This window comes from Sceloporus undulatus, chromosome 2 (genome assembly GCF_019175285.1).
Source record: "Sceloporus undulatus isolate JIND9_A2432 ecotype Alabama chromosome 2, SceUnd_v1.1, whole genome shotgun sequence".
NCBI lineage: Eukaryota > Metazoa > Chordata > Lepidosauria > Squamata > Phrynosomatidae > Sceloporus > Sceloporus undulatus.
In genome coordinates this window covers 15,600,992-15,606,828 of record NC_056523.1, presented here as the reverse complement: position 1 = coordinate 15,606,828, position 5,837 = coordinate 15,600,992, and the positions used below count along the sequence as shown (strand labels likewise).

The 5,837-nt window shown below is 38.0% G+C and overlaps 1 protein-coding gene across 1 annotated transcript in view; it reads left to right on the top strand.

Moving 5' to 3' along the window:
* The first annotated feature begins 406 nt into the window (after positions 1-406).
* Positions 407-5,837, top strand: part of LOC121923831 — a 51,560-nt gene continuing 46,129 nt past the window's right edge. The window contains exons 1-2 of the mRNA XM_042454674.1: positions 407-716; positions 990-1,065. The gene's annotated coding sequence lies outside the window, so the exon portion shown is untranslated. The remainder of the gene's footprint in view (positions 717-989; positions 1,066-5,837) is intronic.

Genomic DNA, 5,837 nt, shown 5'->3' with positions numbered 1-5,837 from the left:
AACCCTAGGGAGCATTACCATTGTAGACGTAATGTAGTTTGTCACCACTTTAGGTGCTGTAGCTCCATCTTACGGAATCCTGGGATCTGTAGTTCACAGGGTCTTTTAGGCTTCTCTGCCAAGGAGTTCTGGTCCTAAACTACCAAATGTAGGATAGAGCCATGGTAATTAAAGTGGAGTCAAACTGTGGTTGGTCTTGGATGACACACACCTCCTTGAACGATTTCAAACCAGCTTCAGAGCAAGATACAGTACCAAATTATAGAGTTGCAAAGAGACCTCAAGGGCTACCCAGTCCAACCTCATTTTGCCATGCAGGAATTCGCAATCAAAACACCCCCAACAGATGGCCACCCAGCCTCTGCTTAAATATCTCCAAAGAAGGAGACTCTACCACTTTCCAAGGGAGTGTGTCAAACGGTTCTTACTGTCAGATTGCTCCTCCTAATATTGAACTGGAATCTCTTCCTGCGATTTGCATCCATTGCTCCATGTCCTGTTCTCTGGAGCAGTAGAAAATAAGCTTGCTCCACCCTCAATGTGACATCCCTTCAAATACTTAAACAAGGTTATCATATCACCTCTTAACCATCTCTTCTCCAGGCTCAACATGCAGCATGCACATAACTAGTTCAAGGTCCCTCAGTAAACTTCATGGTCATGTCAAAATTTGAACCTTGGTCTACTGAATGTACACCAGCATGGTGTTGATAACAGTAGGTATTATTTAGCTAGTATTATCTAGTTAGTATTATTTTAGAGATATTTTAATAATATAATGTTGTTGTTTTAGATTGCGCACCGCTTGGCAGGTTTTTGTTCTTTTGTTCTTATTTTCTTTGACTCCTGCGATATAAAGCCATGTGCAAACTTTACAGTGCTCTATAAATAAATGTAAATAATAATAATAATAATAATAATAAGGTAGCAGTAAGAAATCGTGAAGCTAATGAAGTTCTTTGCTCTCGTATCTTTCCTTGCCTTTTTAGAAACTGGTTGCCCACTCCAAGATAAAGTCTGGAGAACGCATCAGAGTGAAAGGCAAAGTGTACTAGAGGCCACAAGGTTTGTATTCATGGTTTTGCAGGTTTTTTAGTTTAAAAAGAGTTCAACTAAAAGGAGGACTGTGTGGTTCATTTATTCCAAAATAACTCTCACCCCCTGCCCCCCAATAATGAAACTGTCGTGGGCCTTTTGCATACCAAATGGTCACAACTTGAAAACTTTGAATGAAAACTCATTCAAACCCACACTTTCCCTTTAGCACTTGTCTTTTTTATCTACACAACACACCGGCCCTGCTTCAGAATTTAGAAGTAAAAAATTCCCAGTAAAAAGTAACTTGTGGGGTGCAAAGGAAACAGGGAAGAATGACTTCCTGTCACCCATGGAAATGATGTGATGTATGAATGAAAATAATATTTACTACTTACTCTCCAACATTTACTTTGAAATGGTATTTCTTGGCATTTTTAGATGCACCTTGAGCAGAAATGTTCCCCATTGTCTTAGAAGTCTGGAGTATTTTTCTCTTCAAAAGAGTAAAAAATTAATGCAGTTGTTACTCTTTGGGGGAAAAAAGCTTTAAAATGTGTTCTCTTTGTTTTGATTTTACCTGCATGTGCCCAGGTTTGCATCAAAATTCATTCTTGAAATAACACAGATTTCCCACCCTCCACTCCTTGGTCTTCTTTTTCCCACTAATCGTATGTCACCTCTAGACTGATGCAACATATTTAATAAACCTATTTCTGCTATTGTTTTAAATCTGTCTCTGACAATCCTTCCAGCCTGAATTGGAGTCAGGCTACCATGCCAAACTACATACCTACACAACAACACAACAACAAGTCCATATTTATAGGGGGTCACACTGAGGTCCTGTAACCCAGTCCAGAAAAGAATTAATCGGGGGAACAAGCAAGGTCAGTGGCAGAATTCCCTAGGAGTTTGGAACTGCAGCTCCAACCTGGGAGAAGGGTTCTGGCACATATCGGTATATTTATGGCCCAAGATGTATTGCCACCCAAATTTGGCAAATGTTTTCAATCTGAAATTATTTGTCAATTACATACTGGGGTGTAGTTCCAGGACCCGAGGTGGATAACAAAATCCGTAAAATAACATTAACAAGTCCCATAATACAATAGATATTAAAATGGTGACCTTTAAATAAAATGGCAAAATCAATTCCAAAATTGCTTTTTAATAATAATAATAATAATAAAAATTTTATTTATATGCCGCCCTTCCTACGATCAGGGCGGCTCACAACAGGCTAAAAATACAATCAGATTAAAATACACAATACACAAATTAAAAATTTTTGGAATTTATATATATTTTTGAATATTTGCAAGCTATGGATGCTTTGTACTTTCCATGGATAAAGAATGTGTGGATATGGACGGCTAACTATATCTGGTTGTACAGCAATTTAATGGGGTATGTGTGCTGTACTGTGTCTGTGACACTAAGTCTTATTTATTATTAATGAGGAACAATAATACACTTACACTGGTTTTGGTGCAAACATTCCTCTCTCTCTTGCTTGATCTCTGTTGAATCTAAGGAGTTTATCACATGAAGGAGATCGGGAATTTATCCTGTGAATACTTCCTGACTGAGTTCGCCTTATTTACCTAATTTTATCTCTTATATTGTATATCATTTTTTGAAGGACTTCTAATTCTTTTCCATATTTTTCTCTGTGATCTGTGTTTTTCGTTTATAGTTTTTCCTTTTTTTAAATAAAGTTTATTGAGTTAACTCCCCCCCAATAAACAAATATTCATTATACAACACACTTAAACAAATCACTAAACAAAGACATTGCATACAGTCCTTAACAGTACTAAACAGACAGGTCTAAAAACTACAACTTCCAAAGATCTTAAGTGTTGTTCATTTTTACTATATCTTGTACTCCTCCTATAACCAAATTCTAGATATTACATTATTCTGTAATTTCCTCCCTTAATAGTCTCTTCCCCATAGAAAGGAATTCCTTTTTTTCCATTAGGATCAATAATTACTAAGGTTCATCTCTAAGTACCTCAGAGTCAGAAAGAAAAACTTTCCTTCAATTTTTTATAATTTCTGGTTAACTGAACAAAAATTAAACTACCGAAAAACAAACAAACAAAAAGCCATGCAAACATGTATATAATTTTCCAACTATTCATAGAGATATTCTATATGACTAACTTGATTATATTAACAAAGTATCTATCATATTTTCTTTGATTTATTCAAACAAATTTCTTGGAGGTTCAGTTCGGAGGTCAGCAAATTTCGAGTCCATAGCCTCTAAGACCAGGGTCCAAATTTCTGAGAATTTCTTTACAGAATTAAATCTAATTAAACATGTTAATTTGTCATTTGCTATTAAATCATAAAATTTCCACATCCACTCCAAAGAGGATTTCCTTTTAATCACTTGTAAATCTTGTATCATATATCAAAAACTGTTCTGAAAATAGACTCCTGTTTGGTTGTCTATAAGTCAGACTGGACCAATATATACCAGTTTTTTTGTACAACTATCTGTTTGTTCTTGGAGCATAGACACTACTTAAATATTTTACCATACCTCTTCACTGGACACCATTCTTCTTCCAGTTTTTCTAATGGTTTGTTTTGAATCAGGACTGTCAGTCTATCCATATTCATCATTTCCCAAATTTTTACTCACCATTCCTTGATATCCAGTACATCTGTTTTTTCTCCAGTACCTGTATCCTAGCTGAGGTTATAGCATATAAGATAGTTAATTAATCCATTTTTCCCTACTTTCTTGTCTATGTCTTGTAACATATTCAATTTTAAAAAATCCAGTTTAACTGGAAACTGAATTTGAATAATATCAACAGAAGGGTGAGATGGAGGAATTCTGTCCAAGAGGAATTCCCAAATGCCCCCCATTTTGAGCATGTCTAGGAAGCATGAGTTTACATCTATTTGAGTGTTTTTAGCTTTTATTTGGCAGTGCCTTCCATTTTTGTTGAAAGTTTGTGGCGCCTTCTCCTCTTTTGCAGTTAGGACATCTGGTCACCTTGTACACAATACTACTACTACTACTACTACTAATAATAATAATAATAATAAGTTGCTGTTGTTAATAATAAAATGGAGGACATGTCTTGGGAAAGGAGGATGTTTGGTGGTCACTCTGAGCTAAAAACACTCATGGACACTGTCACCTGTGCCTCCGCAAGGTGCAGTCTCAGCTGGACTAGTAGGAAATGGCCACACTTTTTATTATTATTTATTATTAACCTTTATTTATAAAGTGCTGTAAATTTTCACAGCGCTGTACATGCAATCTTTTTAATTGGACGGTTCCCTGCCCTCAGGCTTACAATCTAAAAAGACACGACACAAAAGGAGTGGCGGTGGGCAAGGGGCCTCTCTAGTAGGATAATACATATAAAATACATAGCAATACAGGAAATGATTCAATAAAACAGACAACAAAAGAGCATCAAATAGCAAGTGACAATTATGCAATGCCTGGGAAAGCTTCTCTGAACAAGATGGTTTTCAGCTCCGTTTTGAAGCTGGTTAAAGAAGTGATGGCTCTTGTTCGCGGGGGAAGAAGGTTCCAGGAGTGAGGAGCAGTGAGTGAAAAGGGGCGAATCCAAGATGGGGCAGAGGAAATCCTGGGCTGGGACAGGTTCTGATCCAATATACTGAACTTTATTAGAACCCCAAACAAAGAATATGAGCACTCAAAGGTGCCTTTTGCCAGGGACCCAGATGTGTACAGTGGGTACAGGCTTATACACTCATCCCTCCATATTTGCGGCTTTGATATTTGTGGATTTGATTATTCACGGATTTAATTAATATGTTCTCTCTAGGAATATCTGGGTCCTCCAATACAACTCTATGGTCAAATTTAAGTAAAAGTTGCCCTGAAAGACCTATACTCCACTAGGCCTTTGTAGCTCCTCCAGTTCAGTTCTGTCATCAGTTTCTTTTGGACATTGACCACAAAATTGCACTGGAGGACCTAGAGATTCCTAGACAGGTGTCCTCTCGGGTAAAAACATGGTGTTTTTGTTATTTGCGGGTTTTCCATATTCACGGGGGTCTTGTGTCCCTAACCCTAGAGAATGTGGAGGGACAAGTGTATACAATTTGGCTTCAAGACAGTTCCTTCCTGTCCAATCAGCAGTTGACAACACACTCCAGTCCACCTATCAGACTCTGCCACCACCCTGTTGCCTTTTATGGTCAGAGCCCACAATGAGTGGTTCAAGACTCTCCACACTGTGGCTGCGGCCTAGTCCACTCACGGAAATGTAAACCTATGCTTCTCTTAGCCATGCTAAAAATGGACAGAAGACTGAAATGTAGAACGTGCCGTGGAGAAGGAAGGCCTCTCTGGTCACCCGGCACTAATATAAATACACTCATACCTCCATATTTGCGGATTTGATTATTCACAGATTTGATTAATATATGTTCTCTCTGGGAATATCTAGGTCCTCCAGTTCAACTGTGGTCAATTTTAACCAACAGTCTCACTGAAGGACCTAGAGATTCCTAGAGAGAACACTCCACTAGGCCTTTATAGCTTCCCCAGTGCAGTTCTATGGTCAGTGTCTGTCAGACATTGAACACAGAGTTACACCGGAGGACCTAGAGATTCCTAGAGAAGTGTCCTCAGAGAGCTTATGTTATAGACTTAAGAGTGTTAGACTATGATTCTGGAGACCAGGGTTCGAATCCCCACTCAGCCATAGAAACCCACTGGGTGTGTGTATAGTGTGTGTGTATGTATATATATGACTTCTCTCTCTCTCTCTCTATGTGTGTGTGTGTGTGTGTGT